General features: G+C 38.3%; 2 pseudogenes; both read right to left on the reverse strand.

The window, feature by feature from the left end:
- The window catches only part of LOC116910972, a 35,010-nt pseudogene extending 17,860 nt beyond the window's left edge, over window positions 1-17,150 (reverse strand).
- Window positions 17,151-19,053: 1,903 nt separating this feature from the next.
- Window positions 19,054-19,676, reverse strand: LOC116910973 (annotated as a pseudogene).
- Window positions 19,677-20,641: the final 965 nt, after the last annotated feature.

Here is a 20,641-nt window from a genome sequence, read left to right on the forward strand (position 1 = left end):
GAACACCTGAGTAGTACTCCAGTGTGTAAATGTACTATATTTTCTCTATCCCATTCCTCTACTTAGGAACATCTGGGTTTTTCTAGCTTCTGACTATTATAAGTAAGGCTGCTATGAACACAGTGGAGCATGTGTCCTTGCTATATGTAGGATCATCATTTGGGTATATGCCCAGGAGTGGTATAGCTGGATTCTCAGGTAGTACTATGTCCAATTTTCTGAGGAACCACCAGACTGATTTCCTGAGTGGTTGTACCAGCTTGCAATCCTATTAACAATGGAGGAGTGTTCCTCTTTCTTAACATCCTCGCCAGCATCTGCTCTCACCTGAGTTTTTGATCCTCGCTATCCTGACTGGTATGAGGTGAAATCTCAGGGTCGTTTTGATTTGTATTTCGCTGGTGACTAAGGATTTTAAAACATTTCTTTATTATTTCTTGGCCATTCAATTTTCCTCAGTTGAAAATTCCTTGTTTAGCCCTCTGTCCCTTTTTAAAATACAGTTATTTAGTTCTCTGAAGTTTAACTTTTTGAATACTTTGTATATATTGGATATTATCCCTCTCTTGCATGTAGGTGTGGTAAAGATCATTTACCAATATGTGAGTTGCCAGTTTGTCCTATTTAGAGTGTCCTTCGCCTTGAATAAGCTTCTTAATTTTATAAGGTCCCATTCGATAATTTTTGATCATGGAGATTGAGCCATTGTTTTTGTATTCAGGAAATTTCCCCAGTGCCAAGGCTTTCCAGGTTCCTTTCCACTTTCTCTTCCATTAGATTCACTATATTTTACTTTATGTGGAGGTCCTTGATCAACTTGGACTTCAGATGTTCACAAGGATAAAAGAATATATTGATTTGCATTTTTCTACATGTTGACCACCAATTGAATTGCAAACATTTGTTGAAAACGAAATCTTTTTTCTACTGGATGATTTTGGCACTTTTATCAATGATCAAGTGACCATAGATGTGTGGGTTTATTTCTGGGTCTTCAACTCTATTCAATTTGTCTACCTGCATGTCTCTGTACAAATGCCATACAGTTTTTATCGCTATTGTTCTGTATGTGTGTTTGTATGTATCTTCTGTAAGGCAGTTTGACATCACGGATGGTGTTTCTGTGTTTATGTATCCAGTCTGTCATTCAGTATGTTTATATTCAGGAATTGAGTCCATTGATATTAAGAGATATTAAGCAAAAGTGATTCTTGCTTTCTGTTATTTTTGTTGTTAGAGGTGAAATTATGTTTATGTGGCTATCTTAATTTGGGTTTCTTGAAAGAAAATTACTTTCTTGCTTTTTCTAGGATGTAGTTTTCCTCCTTCTGTTGGTGGTTTCTATCTATTATTCTTTGTGGGCCTGGAATTGGGAAAAGTTAATGAGTAAATTTGGTATTGTCATGAAAAAGCTTGGTTTCTTCATCTATGTTAATTGAGAGTTTTTCTTGGTCTAGTAGCCTGGACTGGCATTTTTATTCGTTTCAGGTCATTTTGACATCTGCCCAGAAAGACTTCACTTTTATTATCAATTATTTTTCTCATAAAAATATAGTTTCAGATCATCCCCAGGCAAGCCAAGACTACATACAACATATAGTTTCAAAAGTAGGAAAAGTAACTTCATTTAGATTATGACAATTCAACAATAATAATAGTATTAAAATGTTTCTCATCTCAAGAAATTAATTATGAAGTTCAAATGTACTCTCTGTTACATGTACAGATGGTTCAATTAAAAAAATAAATGTGTTTCTTAATAAAAATCTAGAATATCCTAAATATGTTTCATAACTTTAATTTTATTTCAGGGCCAAGAAATATACTGTCTTTTCAGCAAACTATATTAATGCTGCAGTTATAAGGGTATCCTTCAGTGCATGTGGGAAGTGATGTTATTTGTGATATATCATTTGCACATTCAAATATGTTGAAGAGGGATGTTGTTACACTTAATTGTAGTGAGCTGTATGAGTGATGTTTGACTCTTTACTAGTATTGATGGATCTAGGAAGAAAATTCAGTGCATCAAACAATCATCCATAAAAGCTGTATGTGTCAAGGGACTGAATATTGACTGTTCAAAGTGCTTTATGATAGCAACAGTAGTGTAGTTGGTTGCATTGGCATTAAGGAGAAACTGTTATATTTGTACTTCGTCAAAATACATAGTTCAAGGATATTAGTTTTTATACTTTAACATAGCTTCAAAATGAATAAATTGTGATTGTTTTGCAGAGTGTATTTTTCTTGTTTAAGTATCTGCCATAGATAACATTGTTGACCTTGAATGTCATTTGCAATGATATAATAGGTTTTGCTTGTCTCTTTACTTCTTTGTATTTAATTATCATATGAAATAAGTTATATCGCTATTGTTTTTGTAAAATAGAGATTGCACAAACTTTTTCAGCATAGTATCACTATATTCAATGCTCCTCTTTTGCCAGGAACTTTAATTTCAACGAAATGAATATGTAGAATTTTATGCTGAAAGGGAGGATAATTCAAGTATATTCTCTCTTTCTTAAAGCAGATTTAGAATAAAATTTGATTATGTAACTAAAGGCATGAAATGGATTTTATTTTAACTTGTTAAGAGAATTGTAGAATTTCTTATTTCAATGGCTTGGTGTACTGTGAATGGATTTAAGCTAATGCATATCTGTTTTCACATTGGGACAGCAATTATTTTTAGATATAAATGTTATGGGAAGTGTTTATATATGTGTTGGGAAAATATTTACTCAAGTGAATGAACATGCTATCAAACATTCAACATTTTGAAAAAATAATAAAAAGCCCACAACCTTTGTAGGCATTGTATTTATAAAATTGATGTTATAATGATGAATATGGAGATGACAAAGTCATATTTGTGTGTGTTTGTAAATACATGTATATATTTATATAGTCCTATTCTCAGCTTTCAAATCTAGAGGACAATCTCTGGAAAACCGTTGCCACATTTATCAGGGCATTGAGTATGGAATCTTTAGTTATCCTCTTCTCTCCCAATTTCAATTGTACAGACATATTCAGAGGATTGTAGCAGAACACATAATATGGCCTATCTTTCATCTCTGGTGTCATTCCCAGTACCCATAAATTTTACCCAGGACCTCCAGTGATCATACCCAATAAAGCCTCTGAAGCATTGCCTGCCAGAAAACTCACATTCACCACAGTCTAATAAAACAAAAGATAACAATAATGACAACAGCAACAACAACAACAACAACAACAATACCAACAAAATATAGAAAAAACAATCAAGCAACAATGAAAAGACTAAATAACAGCACCTAGAATTATGGTAATCCCAAATCCAGAGGCTGAGATCTGCAGAAAAATTATAATCAATATTAGCAAAACCAAAATGTTTCCTCAAGCATCCAGCAATGTTATCGTAGTAGAACTCAAGAAATGCAATAGAGTTGAAGCATAAGTAAAGGACTTCAGGAGAGTTATTATGAATATGTTTGGTGTCCTTAAAGAGGATATAAATAAAACCATTAATGAAATCTATGAGAAGCAGAAACAAAATACCAAAAGTATTTTAGTCTTGAAAGTAGAAATCAAATCAGTAAATAAAACTCAACAAGAGAAACTGGAAAGACTACTGTAGAAATCTGAACTGTAAATACAGAAGTAAACCTAACCAACAGAATACAAGAGATGGGAAATAGATTCTCAGACATTCAAGATGAGACAGAAGAAATCAATAACTTTATCAAAGAAAATAATAAATCTTAAAACATCCAGATATAAAACATACTAAAAATCTGGAATACAATGAGAATATTGAATATGTGAATAATAGACATACAAGAAGGTGACTAAACAAGATTACAGCACAATAATATTTTAAGAGTAATCAAAGAAGAAAATTTTCTAACCTAACGTTGAAGGCAGCTTTCAAGGTGGAAAATGCATGTCAAAGGAAAAATGGGTTGGATCATAAAAGAAATTCTTCATGTCATAAAAGAAACACTAAATAAACAGAAAAAACCCAAATAATACTGAAATCTGCAAGAAAAAAGAGGCAAATAATATATAAATATCTATTAGATACTAAAAAATGTACTAGAATAGTCCCTGCATTTTGAATGAAGTTTCTAAAAGCCAGAATGGCCAGAAGGAATTTTAACAAATTCTCGGAGAACACAGATGCTAGCCTAGATATTTATTCCCAGAAAAACTTTCAATCACAATAGATGGAGAAAGAAAGACATTCTTCAGTAAAACCAAATTCAAGCAGTAACTATGTACAAGTAAAGCTTTAAAAGGTGCAAAAAAAAAAAAAAAAAAAAAACAAAAAACTTCAATTTATGTAAGGTAACCACATCCAAGAATATACAAAGATTAAATAATCACAAACTAGAAACATAATACGAATCACAAAAGTAAAATAAAATGATTCAACAAACGCTGCTCAATAATACCACTATACATTAATAGTTTCAAATTCCATTTCTGATAAAAATAAAAATAAAAGGCTCAGAAGAACAGTAATGGATATAAGAACCAAACCATTTATGAATTTTCCACCTAATAATATTTTTACTTAAAACCAAAACTAATCAGAGAAGATAAGGAAGAATACTATACAAAGATTAAAGGAAAAATGTACCAATGCAAAAAAGTAAGATATTGCAATTCTAAATACCTTTGAACCAAATAGAAGTCTCCAAAGTTCATGAAGCAAACAAACAAACATACAAAAACAGAACAAAAAAAGAAAACCACTAACACAAGTTAAATAATATATTTGTCCTCACATGTTAATAGTGAGTGACTTCAGTGCTTCAAGAATCAATAGAATAGTCATCAAGATAAAGACAATACAGAAAAATCTGTATAAATAAATATATATGTGTATATTCCATACATATTCCAAATATATTTATATTTTTATACATATTCCAAACACAAAAGAATAATATTCCTTCTCAGGAGCTCATGAAATTTTCTCAAATTTGATCACATAATTAGACACAAATGGAGTCTCAACAAACTTTAAAAAATAAGAATAGTATTCTTCATTCTGTTTGATGATGAAATAACAACTAAAAAGTGTACATGGCAAGAATTAATCAAATACAGGAAAAAAAGAAATAAGCAAAATAAAAACCAAAATCAATGAAAAACTACTGGTACTTTAAGAAATCATTATTATAAAAAATTTCTTAGCCAAATTAACAAATGCAAAGAAGATTCTAATTAAAAGATAAATCAGACAACAAATGGGCAAAATAAAGACATCCAGAAAATATTATGGCAGGTTAAAAACTTGGACTTTGATGTATTAGAATATCTAAAAAGGGATAATGTTCTTGATATATGCCACTTACCAATGTGAAATCATATTTAGAAAAGTGATTGAAACAGACCTATAATCCCTAGCAAAATTGGAATTATAATTAAAAACTATGGAAACCAAAGAAAACAAACACAATAAAATAAAAATGTAGATATTTTAGTGCAAAATTCTAGCAGACTTTCAAAGAAGAATTGTTCCACAAATTATAAAGAGCATTGTTGACTACTTTTACAAGGTGAAAATAACTTTATATCTTGACCACATAATATCTCAACAAAGCGAATTCCAGAACAATTTTCCTTGTGAGAAGGAGTCAGAAGGAATATAACAATCAAAGAAGATGGAGAGACCCAAGGAAGGAAACAAGGACTTCCAAACTCAGCAAGACCTACAGATATATAAACACATAACGACTGACTGTGGTAGCATACACAGGGCCAACAAAAGTGTGTGTGTGTGTGTGTGTGTGTGTGTGTGTGTGTGTGTGTGTGTGTGTGTGTGTATCCTGCCCATCCGGCACATATGAATATGTATGCCCCTGCTTCTTTATGCAATACATGTACCTTTCTTTGTCTCTAATTCTTCTGGTTTTTACTTTTTATTAATTAATTTATTTATTTGGTTTATTTTATTCTAGAGTTTTTCTTGTTTTATTTTACTTTATTTTATTTTATATTAAGACTATTCTTATATACCTATTAGTTTTATAAAGAGAAAGAAGATTTAGGGAAAAGGGGGAAGATTTCATATGCGATAAGACAGGGAAAATTGTAATCAGAATATAATGCATGAAAAATGCTATTTTCTTTTTCTTGGTTATTTTATTAATTTACACTTCAAATGTTATCCCTCTTCCCACTTAAACACCATATCCCCTCTTTAAACATCTTATATCCTCACCCATTCTCCCTGTTTCTATAAGGGCGTTCCCTTACCCACACAACCCCTCCCACAACATCATCCCAGCATTCCCCTACTCTGGGTCTTTGAGCCAGACAAAAAGGATCTCCCATCATTGATGCCCAATGAAGTTATCCTCTGCTACATATGTAACTGGAGCCATTAGTCCCTGGATACTTTGGGCAGGGTAAATCTGGCTGGTTTACACTGTTGTAATTTATGTAGGGTTGGTAACACTTTCAGCTCCTTCAGTCCTTCCTCCAAGAAGTACTGCAGAGCAATAATGTTAAAAAACAAAATCAAAAACAAAAAACAAAAACTTATGGTATTGGTATAGGGTCAGGCAGTAGATCAATGGAATAGAATTGTAGTTCCAGAAATAGACCCACATATCTGTAGTCACTTGCTCTTTGATAAAGAAGCCAAAACAACCCAGTGGAAAAAAGAGAATTTTCAACAAATGGGGCTGGTTCACTGGAGGCCAGCATGGAAATTCATATCAGTCCATTCTTATCTTCTTGTACAAAACTCATTTCCAAGTCAATCAAGGACCTCCACATAAAACAAGATACACTGAATCTAAGAGAGGAGAGCATGGGAAAGAATCTGGAGCTTGTTGGCAAAGGGGAAAGTTTCCTGAACAGAACATCAATGATTCATGCTCTAAGATCAACAATTGACAAATGGAACCTCATAAAATTGCAAAGTTTCTGTAAGGAAAAAGACACTGTCAATAGGAAAAAACAACAAGTCACAGATTGGAAAAAGATCTTTACCAGTCTTACTTCTGATAGAGGGCTAATATCTAACATAAATATAAGTCAAGAAGTTGGAGTCCGGAGAACCAAATAACCCTATTAAAAATGGGTACAGAGCTAAACAAAGAATTCTCAACTGAGGAATCTCCATCCTCTCGGTGGAGAACTACCTAAAAAACTGCTCAAAATCCTTAGTCATCAGGGAAATGCAAATCAAAACAACCCTGAGATTCCACCTCATACCATTCAGAATGACCAAGATCAAAAACTCAGGTGACAGCAGATTCTGGCAATAATGTGGAGAAAGAGACATACCCCTCAATTTTTGGAGGGATTGCAAGTTGCTACAACCACTCTGGAAATCATTTTGGTGTTTCCTCAGAAAATTGGACAAACTACTACATGTAGACCTAGCTATACTATGCCTGAGAACATATGCAAATGATGCTCTAACATATAACAAGGACACATGTTCCCCTATGCTCACAGAAAACTTATTTATAATAGCTAGAGATTAGAAACAACCCAGATTTCCCTCAACAGAGATATGGTTCCAGAAAATGTGGTACCACTTACACAAAGGAGTACAACTAAGTTAGTAAAAACAATGACTTCATGAAATTCACAGCAAAGGAATGGAACTAGAAAATACCATTGTGAGTTGGATAACCTAGTCACAAAAGAACAGGGATAGTATGTACTCCCTCTGAAGTACATACTCAGATTACTCATGATATTACTCACAGATCATATGAAACCCAAGAAGAAGGAAGACCAAAATGTGGAAAGTTCAAATTTACTCAGAAGGGAGAAGAAAATAATCATAGCGTATAGAGTGAGAGAGGGATCTTGGTGGGAGAGTGAATGGGGAGGGAAAAGTGGGAGGTAAGATCAGGTATGGGAGGAGACAGGTCAGGATTGAAGTGTGTAGCAGTGAGAGATGGGCTATGACATATCCACTAAAAAGTTCCAGATGCTACAGATGCAAATTTCCCTGGACCCAGCAGGAATGACATCAGCCAAAATCCCCAACAAAACTGAGAGAAAACCTGTAAAAACCATATCTAGTAGATAGGCACACCTTTGGCTGAGGGATGGAACCACTCAAAAATATTACTTCAGAATTGATACTTTCAAAAGGAAATGCAGGGTCAAAGAGTAGAGCAGAGACTGAAGGAAAGGCCATCCAGAGATTGCCTGACCTATGGGTCCATCCCATATACAGACACCAAACCTAGAAGTTGTTGCTGATGCCAAAAAGCACTTGCTGACAGGAGCCTAGTAGAGCTGTCTGCTGAGAGTCTGGGCTAGAGTTTGACCAATGCCAATGCTGATTCAGGCAGCCAACCATCAGACTAGGCACAGGAACCCCAATGAAGAAAAAATATATTTTACATTCAATAATAGAACAATAAAAATTTTATATACTATGTCTATGTTTTAAACTGTATAGGACATTTCAGTTTGACACAGAAAATATTAAGGATTCTTTTTTATAGTTGGATTCATTTTTTTATGGTATTTATAGTTAGCCCATAATGAATATACTAAATGTGACATTTCATTTCTATTTACCAGCATTGATGTTGATATTTTTAAAGACTGTTCTCCTGTCTTCTGCTAATCCTCCGTGTCCTTACCTGTGGCATGCTTTTTATTATGCATTTGAGACTTTAGTACAGATAATTATACATAATTGTTCTAGTCATCTGCTGGCATTTGTCCTCACTTAATGTTATGTTTCTGTACACATAAGTTTTTGATTTTTGCAAGTCCCCTATAATCATCCAACAATTACAGTTGATATATGGTTTCACTTGTATGTAAAATGTCATATTATCATATTTTGTGTGTTTTCACTCTATGATTTTGTTAAAAATGCCATTATTCTTTGCATACTAAAAATCAAGTTCTATGGTCTTTCTGTACCATTTTTCTGTTAATATCATGTGGTCTTAAGAGTATAGAATATTTATATTTTTACATTGAAATCTGAAAATTATATTTTCCCTGTATGTCTATAAGCATACTCAACTTCTGCTTTTAATATTGTATTTATTTACTTCTCTAAAGGGACACAAAGAAACAGTCTGTATTAATTACAGTGAATAATATAAAATTTAATATCATAGTATGAATCAGTGGTTCACAACCTTCCTATTTCAGTGACCTTTTAATACAGTTCTTCATGTTGTGATGATCTTCAATCATTAAATATATTGTTATTATTTGGTCTCTTGCAATGTATTGTGATGCTATATTTCATAAGTGAAGATTTTGTTCCTCATGAGTGAATTCTCAGTTTTATCTGCTTTTGTTGTGCAAATATTGTTTATTAGTTTAAAATGATTGGCTAAATAAAAATTGCCACAGCCCATTAGTGGAGGGATTAATGGTAGATCTAAATTGGTTTGAATTACCTGGTTGGGAATTGCAGAAATAGGAAAAAAAGATGAGCAAGATAGGGCAAGCCCCAATGAGAGAAGATGGACAATGAGCACATAGACAATAAAAACAGGAGAGTCAGCAATTATTAAGGGTACATCCTTAGGACAGTAGTGAGTCTCAGAGTAAGAAAAGAAGATCAGGGGTTACCCCCAGTGACAATCTGAGTCTAATTAATATGTAAGCTATACAGGGATAATTTTAAATTGTGTCAACTTCATATTTGTAATTTTACCTCCATTATGAATCATAATTCAATTATCTGATATACTGAATACTGATACATGATTCACAAATAGGTCTACAGCCGTAGGTTGAGAATCACTGACATTCATTGTTAACTCTTCTTTCAAATTTCTAAGTCTAATCCAGACCTTCTGTTCCTTCAAACGTTAGAAACCATGTTAGTTTATACACAAATACAAGATATAGAACCATATGCTTTTCTTTTGAGATTTTAAGAAACAGATAAGAAATTTCTATATCACCCAACATTAACACACTGTATCTTTCCTGCTGAGGTGCTTACTGCCCACTAACAAAGCCAGGGAACATTGAAACGAGACTCTTCATGCTGTTTCTTAGCATTTCTGAGACATTAAATATTTGTCTCTGTAATAGCATTTGACTTTACTGAATTTTGCTTATTAATGCCAGTGTTTGATAATATGTGAAAGTATTTTATATAAATTGTGACAATTTCATAAATCAGTATAAGGCACTTGTTTATATCTGCCTCTACCTGTTCCCTTCTAACCCCACATACTTCTAAAATTCATGTGTTCTAATATATAATATGCAAATACATATTTATATGCAAATATACACAAAAATACACAGATATTTGTATCTTACAGAGTCAATTTAATGTACATATGGATACAGGTATAGGGATAACCATTGCTGGGTCATCAAAGGCTATGTTCCTGAAGAAACTGTTACCCTTTTCTCATTAGACTTGACCTGCATGTTACTCCTCAAGTAGAGGAAGGGTTTTGTTGATCCCTATTCATATTAAAATTGGAATGTTGCTCAGTATGTATGTATGCAGGTATGAGACAAGAAATTGTCACTATTAAAGTTTTTGAGTGTAAGATGTTTACTATGTCTGGCAAACACTTTTGGCAGGAGTATTCATGCTTCTCTCTCTAATAGCTATATTCCCTGATATTTGCTGAGCTTTGGGGGTTTAAATTGTATTATAGATGTCTCATTTGTAGCTACATCACACAGATTGTTATATATATAATACATTTTGATCAATTTGGGGCTATGTATAATAACCTTATTGTTCTGTACAGCATTTGATGAGAGCTGAATTTGGAATTTATATATCGGTTTAAAGAAAATTATTTAACGGGTGATAAGATACTATACCTGATTAGCAAAATGGTAACAGTGGGTCCTTTTGTGGACTGTGACATCCAACAACAAATTTCTGTTTAGTTAAGGGTGTCATGAAGGAGTTTGAAAAACGGTGATACTAAAACACAGGTACTTTGATTCATCCATCCCCCACTAGGTATATAGCAGGGACTGGAATAAAAAAGGTGAGTACCCTCCTCCCTGACCTTTGGTGTCAGCCCAGAAAACCAAGCTTCTACACATTGAGATAAGGTGGTCTTATCTTTTCCTATACTCTTCCTTTTTTGGATATAGTTTACTTTCCTTGTCTTTATGGGAAATGCTTCATCACATTTAAAAAAAAAAAAAAAGCTAAATTCCTTATAATAAAATTCATCAGAAAACCTCATGGTATAAGACTCGAGAAAAGCCCACTGAGTCTTGCATCTGACATGTCCCGCTCACAGAGACACAGAGATGGAGATCGATGTAATAAAAAAGAGATTTTACTAGTCCAGTGCACTCAGGTAGTTCTGCAATCAGGGGAGAGGTGACCCCCAGGAACAAAGGCACACACTTTTTATACCATTTTAGGGGTATAAATTACATCAGCAAGGTTACAGTTTAAACTTATTGGCTAAGCATATTGACCTTTAAAACTATTGGTTGCTAAGTATGACATACATTCAAGCTCCAGCAGGGAAATATCTTTGGCCCTGTAGAGAGGGTAGTGGGGGATCCCATCCCTATTGCAGTTGTGATACTTCTAGAATGGGGTGTTTACTCAGCAAATTCTTTTTTTTTTTAATTTATTTTTATTATTATTAACTTGAGTATTTCTTATATACATTTCGAGTGTTATTCCCTTTCCCGGTTTCCGGGCAAACATCCCCCCCCCCTCCCCTTCCTTATGGGTGTTCCCCTCCCCACCCTCCCCCCATTGCCGCCCTCCCCCCAACAGTCTAGTTCACTGGGGGTTCAGTCTTAGCAGGACCCAGGGCTTCCCCTTCCACTGGTGCTCTTACTAGGATATCCATTGCTACCTACGAGGTCAGAGTCCAGGGTCAGTCCATGTATAGTCTTTGGGTAGTGGCTTAGTCCCTGGAAGCTCTGTTTGGTTGGCATTGCTGTACATATGGGGTCTCGAGCTCCTTCAAGCTCTTCCAGTTCTTTCTCTGATTCCTTCAACAGGGGTCCTGTTCTCAGTTCAGTGGTTTCCTGCTGGCATACGCCTCTGTATTTGCTGTATTCTGGTTGTGTCTCTCAGGAGCGATCTGCATTCACATTTTGATCATCCTTCCTGAGTTTCATTTGTTCTAGGCATCTAGGGTAATTCAAGCATTTGGGCTAATAGCCACTTATCAATGAGTACATACCATGTATGTCTTTCTGTGATTGGGTTAGCTCACTCAGGATGATATTTTCCAGTTCCAACCATTTGCCTACGAATTTCATAAAGTCGTTGTTTTTGATAGCTGAGTAATATTGCATTGTGTAGATGTACCACATTTTCTGTATCCATTCCTCTGTTGAAGGGCATCTGGGTTCTTTCCAGCTTCTGGCTATTATAAATAAGGCTGCGATGAACAGAGTGGAGCATGTGTCTTTTTTATATGTTGGGGCATCTTTTGGGTATATGCCCAGGAGAGGTATAGCTGGATCCTCAGGCAGTTCAATGTCCAATTTTCTGAGGAACCTCCAGACTGATTTCCAGAATGGTTGTACCAGTCTGCAATCCCACCAACAATGGAGGAGTGTTCCTCTTTCTCCACATCCTCGCCAGCATTTGCTGTCACCTGAGTTTTTGATCTTAGCCATTCTCACTGTTGTGAGGTGAAATCTCAGGGTTGTTTTGATTTGCATTTCCCTTATGACTAACGATGTTGAACATTTCTTTAGGTGTTTCTCAGCCATTCGGCATTCCTCAGCTGTGAATTCTTTGTTTAGCTCTGAACCCCATTTTTTAATAGGGTTATTTGTCTCCCTGCTGTCTAACTTCTTGAGTACTTTGTATATTTTGGATATAAGCCCTCTATCTGTTGTAGGATTGGTAAAGATCTTTTCCCAATCTGTTGGTTGCCATTTTGTCCTAACCACAGTGTCCTTTGCCTTACAGAAGCTTTGCAGTTTTATGAGATCCCATTTGTCGATTCTTGATCTTAGAGCATAAGCCATGGGTGTTTTGTTCAGGAAATTTTTTCCAGTGCCCATGTGTTCCAAATGCTTCCCTAGTTTTTCTGCTATTAGTTTGAATGTATCTGGTTTGATGTGGAGGTCCTTGATCCACTTGGACTTAAGCTTTGTACAGGGTGATAAGCATGGATCGATCTGCATTCTTCTACATGCTGACCTCCAGTTGAACCAGCACCATTTGCTGAAAATGCTATCTTTTTTTCCATTGGATGGTTTTGGCTCCTTTGTCAAAAAATCAAGTGCCCATAGGTGTGTGGGTTCATTTCTGGGTCTTCAATTCTGTTCCATTGGTCTATCTGTCTGTCTCTGTACCAATACCATGCAGTTTTTATCACTATTGCTCTGTAATACTGCTTGAGTTCTGGGATAGTGATTCCCCCTGAAGTCCTTTTATTGTTGAGGATAGTTTTAGCTATCCTGGGTTTTTTGTTATTCCAGATGAATTTGCAAATTGTTCTGTCTAACTCTTTGAAGAATTGGATTGGTATTTTGATGGGGATTGCATTGAATCTGTAGATCGCTTTTGGCAGAATGGCCATTTTTACTATATTAATCCTGCCAATCCATGAGCATGGGAGATCTTTCCATCTTCTGAGGTCTTCTTCAATTTCTTTCTTCAGAGTCTTGAAGTTCTTGTTGTACAAATCTTTTACTTGCTTGGTTAAAGTCACACCAAGGTACTTTATATTATTTGGATCTATTATGAAGGGTGTCGTTTCCCTAATTTCTTTCTCGACTTGTTTCTCTTTTGTGTAGAGGAAGGCTACTGATTTATTTGAGTTAATTTTATACCCAGCCACTTTGCTGAAGTTGTTTTTCAGCCTTAGTAGTTCTCTGGTGGAACTTTTGGGATCACTTAAATATACTATCATATCATCTGCAAATAGTGATATTTTGACTTCTTCTTTTCCGATCTGTATCCCCTTGACATCCTTTTGTTGTCTGATTGCTCTGGCTAGAACTTCAAGAACTATATTGAATAAGTAGGGAGAGAGTGGGTAGCCTTGTCTAGTCCCTACTCAGCAAATTCTTATGGAGCTCCCAGGCAGGAAGTTACCAACACCTGATGTTTTCTAATACAGCTTTTGTCTGCTTGGTCCCCATATTCCAAATTCCTCCCTTTTCCTTGGGAATATCTCAATCCAGAGATCATTTGTTATCCTGCTATACCTCATCTTGATTTAACTCTAGATATTGCTGTCTCAACATCAAAATCTGTACTATACTAATATGTTCCCTAATAAATGAAGGCAAGTGATTTAAAATGCAAGGTCTAAAAGTCAGCATAAGTACTAAAACCACTAAAGGCCCCGTGATGGTGGAAATCAAAGTAGTGAACCAGGGGGAAGAGTTGAACCATAATTCAAACCACCCCTGGTTCTGCGGTCTTCCTCTCTTTCTTTTTGCCAGCCCTTTTCTAAACCTTGGCATAGAATCTTTGACCACTCTTGAATAAACATAAAACAATAACATTCTTCCCTAAGTGCAGCACAAAGAACTCCTTGTTGGAGAAACAGGAGATAAAGGCCTCTCCTAGTTTGAAGTACTACCTCTGACAAGGAGGTTAAAGGATTCTTGAAGTTTTGAGATAGAATTTTCCAATTCTTGTATACCTGCATCTGCAGCATCCTGCAAGTCTTTAAAATTTTGATCTTGTATGACCAAGGCAGAGGGTCTCAGGAGAGCAAGTGTGTAGGGGTTCTCTCTTGGCCCTTGTCAGGCTGTCATCCCAATGGGATAAAAGATCTCCATAAGGGTGGTAGATAAGTCTGGGGATTAGCTGTACCAGGACACAGAAGTCTTGGGTATCTCTCAAGACTTGAAGGTTGACACAAAGGGTGAGTCCAGAGGAATAGGCCCACCATCCTTTCATAGGTGGGAAGAGGTATCCTCCACCAGGGGGGATAGATAAAGATTGGTTACAGAGGAATTTCTGTGAGGGGGAATTTTTCCCACACATAATCCCGACCCAGTGACTGCAGAAAGAGTAAGTTTGACATTTTTTTGCTGTTGCCACTTACACTGGTTGAACTCCTTTGTTTGATTGACAGTTTCTATAAATGCTATGCCTTCATAATAAGGGGGAAGGGCACACCACAACATAGCCATCATGATTCTGTAGCTTTTGGATTGGTAACATTAAGAATTTTAAAAGCCTCTTTAACTAAATTAAAGAGATAGAAACCTTCTCCCAGAGGTTCAATGGTGGGAGCCACGGGTGACATGCCCATGGTGGGTATGATCTTTCTTGATGGCCTTGAAGTGAAAGGTAGAAGTTTTAAGGTTGCCCTCCTAGACAAAAGTTTAGAGCAGAAGAAACAAACTGGTCGCTCCCTGGAACTGCAATTACACCAGCCGGTTCGGCAACTCTGTCCTAGGAACTAACTGACCATAAAGTTAGATTAAAATCTTAAAGAACAATCTTGGGAAACAGGAAGCTTCTCCCAGGAATTGGCTGGCCATAAAGTTAAACAATCTTGAGAAACAGGAAGCTTCTTCTTGTGATTTTTCACTGGAATTCTCGACATTTTCCAATGACACCCTCCCTACCCCTCTGGGTTGTGGTTTCTTCCTTTAAATATCTCTTTTCCTAGCCACTCAGGATCGAACTCCTCTGCCCCTGTGTGGGATATGAGTCTCAACCCCAGTGCACTGGTTCCTGTCAATGAACCTCATGTGATTACAGCAAGGGCAGTTTCTCATGAGTTCTCCGGTGGTCGCATCATCCCAAGACTTGAGTGAGGGTCTCCCCGCTCTGGGAGTCTTTCAGAAGGAGTGGAGGATTTCTGAGGTCTTATAAGTGGGTTGGGACCAAGGGAGGCATAAAGGGTCTCTATCTGTAATTTAATGGTGAATATTAACCCCTCATCGGGTCCTCCATTATGGATCCTGAGGCCCCATGTATATCTTTTTAACCAATCTGTAGCCTTTTTTCCCTTTTCAGTGAATGTGACCCAGAGAGGGTGACACCAATTCCATTTACACTCTTCTATATAGGGATCCCCTCCCCCATAATTCCCATGGAAATAGTGGTTACTCTGATGTAATCCTAACTTGAGGTAGGATTCCAATATACCTGTCCCATTGTCTCACACCCCTAACTTTTACAATAAAATTCGAGCTTACCCCTACACTTAGGATTAAGGGATCTATCCCAATGGAACCCGGGACAAACATAAAAGTCGTGTTTGAAGTAATCTTCTCCAGTGGGCATGACAAAGCCTCCTCCATGCACGTCCTCTGATCTGCCATTCTGAAGGACAGGTAAGGAGGACCTTCTGAAGATCTGAGTATCCCTCTAGGTCCCAACCAGTGGCCCCAACAGCCAGTTTGTAGATGTCAGGGAATAAGTCCAGTCACCGTTGGATGGGAGTGGTGACCTTGGATGTGCTCCACACTATGTCTCTCACGTCATTTATCACCATCCAGGTTAAGTTACGTGGTTTGTGAGGGCTGGCATTGGTTGGGCCCAAGCAAAAGGGACTAAGATACAGTATCATCGTCAGGAAGAGAAACCTCATCCTCAGTTCTACTGTTGACTTTTAATTTTTAAGGATCTTCAGTTATCTGGACCCACCTGCTGAGTTGAACTTTGTTTTCTCCTTCTGCTGAAGTAGCAGGCTTCATGTGAGGTGTGTGGATCCAGGCAGCTATTCCATATACCTTGACGGCTGTCAGGGTGGTCAGCAACACTAGGGGTGGTCCTTTCCAGTGAGGTTCCAGTGTTTGGAATCAGTGTTGCCGCAGGTGGACTGAGTCTCTAACTTAGAACCAATGGGATGTCTCGGGGGTCTCTGGCTTATAGGCGGTTGTCAGCTGTGACTACACCTCCTTCTGTATCACCTGAAACTCTTTTAACCTGGCATTTAAATCCTTGTTACTGTGACAGGTTGGCTCAATAATGTCCCCTAGCAGGGTCAGGGGTGCTAGGATCCTATACAGTATCTCGAAAGGAGTCAAACTGAAGTGGGAAGGGGTGTTTCTGACCCTGAACAAGGCCAGGGGAAGGAGCACCGCCCAGTCCACACCAGTCTCTATGGTTAATTTAGTTAAGCTTTCTTTTAGAGTTCTATTGATCCTCTCTACCTGTCCTGAGCTCTTAGGTCTATAAATATAATGAAGTTTCCAATCAACCTCTAAATACTTGGCTACTCCCTGACTTACCTTGGCAACGAAGGCAGGGCCATTGTTGCACCAATTACTTTAGGCACTCCAAATCAGGGGAAAATTTCTTCTAGTATCTTCTTGACCACCACTGTTGTAATCTCTTGCCTGGTAGGGAAAGCTTCTACCCATCCTGAGAAGGTATCTATGAAAACCAGAAGATATTTGTAGCCGTACTTGCCTGGTTTGATCTCTGTGAAGTCTACCTCCCAGTAGACTCCTGGCTGGTCCCCTCAGTATCTTTTATTTGGGCCAGTTCTGTTTCTGCAAGCATTGACCTTTTGGCAGGGTACACAATTGTGAACCACTTGCTCTACCAGATATTTCAGTCCTAGAATATAATATCTAGATCTCAAGGCTGTTTGAGTTAACTTGCTTACCCATAGATAAGTCCACTGATGCACCTCCTTTATCATTTCTTTTGCCTGTTCTCGTGGCAGTATCTTCTTACCTGATGGGGTCACCCAGACCCTCTTCTTCTGATCAAAACAATTTTCATGGTCTCCTGAAATGACTGCCAGATCCTCAGTGGAATACTGAAATCTAGGTTCAGGCAACTACGGTTCTTTGACTACCATCACTGGAGTTGGTCTGGAGGCTGCCGCCTTAGCTTTTTATCTGCCAAATTATTTCCTTGAGCTATAAAGGAATCACCCTTCTGGTGGCCTAGACAGTGGATAATACTTACTTTTGTTGGTTTGGACAAAGCCTCTAGTAACACCAGAATCTCAGACTTGTTCTTGATTTCCTTTCATCCTGAGGTCAGTAGTCCCCCTGTCAGTAGATGGCATCATGGACATGAGCTGTGGCAAAGGCATACATACTATCTGTGTAGCTGTTGATCTTTTTGCCTTCTCCTAGTTCTAGAGCTTTAGTGAAAGCAATGAGCTCAGCTTTCTGAGCAGTGGTGCCTTCTGGCAAAGTTTGTGCCCATATAACCTGCTGCCCATCATCACAGCCATACCTGCTCTTCTCTGCCCTTCTTCTAGGTAACTACTCCTATCTGTGAACAAAATTTCTTCTGCACCAGCCAAGGGCTGGTCAGACAGGTCCTTGCCCGAACCATGTGCTTCAGCAAACACTTGCTGACAATTGTGGATGGGAGGCTCGTGGTCGGATCCAGGAGAAGGATGGCTGGATTTAGGCCTGTAGGGGTTGTGAACATGATTCTGTCAGAGTTGAGCAGTAAAATCTGATAATGAGTCATTCTGGCATTTTTGAACCAACGACTGGCAGACTATACTCTCCAGGGCGTGTGGGGCTGATATTACCAGGTCTTGTCCCAAAGTCAGTTTATCAGCATCATTGACCAGCACTGTGACTGCGGCTACGATCCTCAGGCAGGCCACCCAGAGGCCAAAGAGTCTAATTTTTTGAAAAGTACACCACTGGCCTCTTCCAAGGTCCCAGTTTTTGAGTCAGAACCCCTTGGCTCTGCCCTTATTTTCTGTCACATATAGGTGGACCGGCTTAGTCACATCAGGAAGCCCCAGTGCCAGGACTGACATGAGACTATTTTCATAGCGTCAAAAGCTCTTTGTTCCTTTTCACCCCATACAAACGGTCGTTTATTCTTCTTGAGAGGTAGAGAGGGACTGTCATCTTGGCCAACATGGGTATCCATAGGTGACAGAAGTCTGCTGTACACAGGAATTCTCGAACCTGTTTCTGACTCGTGGGCGGTGGGATATGAAACACAGTTTTCTTTCTGTCATCAGAGAGCCATCTTTTCTTCTCCTTGATCAGGCACCCCAGATAACTGACCTTTTCGCGGCATATTTGGGCTTTCTTTGCTGAAGCATGATACCCCAACTCCCCCAGTTCTGTGAAAAGACGTTTAGTCCCTTCCAAGCATAGTTCTTTGCTGGTCGCAGCCAAAAGGAGGTCATCTAAAAACTGCAGGAGGGATGCCTCAGTATTGGATCCTCAGGAGGTGGCTAAGTCTTGGTGTAGAGCCTCACCAAAAATAGTGGGGGAGTCTTGAAGTCCTGAGGTAAATGGGTCCATGGGAGCTGACCTGTGATGCCTGACTCTGGATCCTTCCACTCAAAGGCAAAGCACTCTTGGCTCTTAGGGGCCAGGGATAGACAGAAGAAGGCATCTTTGAGGTTCAGGACAGTATACCAGGTCCCTGAGGGAGGCAAGGAACGCAACAGGTTATATCGGTTAGTGAGCGTAGGGTGGAGGTTGGGCACTCGCTTGTTCACTTCTCGGAGATCCTGGACAGGTTGGTAATCATTGGACCCACACCTTCGTATTGGGAGGAGAGGAGTTTTCCATGTGGACTGGAATTTCCACAGGCTCCCTAATTAGAGGAAGCGCAGGATATCGGACTGAATTCCATCTCCGGCTTCTTTAGACATTGAATACTGACAGACGGTGACTGAACTGGCCTGAGCGTTTAGGTCCACATGGACCGGAGGCTGATTCTTAGCTTTTCCCATTTCTGCTGTCTCAGCCCAAGCCTGTGGGAATTTCTGTAACCACCAGTCTATATCTTCAATCCTAGGCACCTGATAAGATAGCTTCTGTCTGCTTGGTCCCCACATTCCACAATGGACCCTCAGACCCACTTGTTTCCCTCCTCACTCTTCTCCCCTTGCCTGCATGCCACAGGACAACTTTACAAAGGCATGTGGATCACCATGCCAACTCCTTTGCTTTTCCAGTTCTCCCTTGCTACCTCAGCAGAAGCTGAAAGAGCACTGGTAAGGCCCCACTCTTCAGAAACTTACAACTAAACTCAAAAGACACCTCATAATCTCTTGGCTTCCTTCAGACAACCCAAAAATGGAGACCAATCCATCCACAGCCCATCATACAAAACACCACAGCCAATCATTCTGCTGAGTTACCCTGCCATCTGGCTCTCAGGTTCCATCCCCAGCTCCACACTGGTAGGGCACCACCTGGTGCTTATGCCTGTGTCTCCCTCCCTATCTATTTTCCAGGATAGTTGAACCCCTTCTCGTGCCACATGCAGGACTATTGCAGTGTACCTCCAGGGAGTAATATGCGACCAGAGCACACATGGGAAGGAGAGGGACATGCTGGACAGACAGGATTGTGTGGAGAAATGGAATGGACGACTGGAAGTTGCAAAGCAGTTTCCTCACCCAGGCCAGGTTTATAAATGGAAAAAATCTGTCAAATGGATGGCTTAACCAGATGCCTACCATTGGGCAGACTGCATATGTTAGACAACACAGAGAAGAATGATGGGGTGATGTTTTGTGGAAAGTGGAAACCAAGCAGACAAAAGCTATCTTAGAAAATATCAGGTGACTGGGACTTCCCTATGAGGAGCTCCAAAAGAATTTGCTGAGTAAACACCCTATTCAAGAAGTGTCACAATCACAGCAATGTATGGATCCCCCACCAACCCCTCTGCATTGCCAAAAATATCTCCCTGCCAGGAGTCACCTCCCTAATGGAGTTTGAATGTTTGTCATACTTACTAGCCAATAGATTTAAAGGTCAATATGTTTACCCAATAAGTTTTTTTTTTTTATTA

Source organism: Rattus rattus, chromosome 10 (assembly GCF_011064425.1).
Source record: "Rattus rattus isolate New Zealand chromosome 10, Rrattus_CSIRO_v1, whole genome shotgun sequence".
Classification (NCBI taxonomy): domain Eukaryota; kingdom Metazoa; phylum Chordata; class Mammalia; order Rodentia; family Muridae; genus Rattus; species Rattus rattus.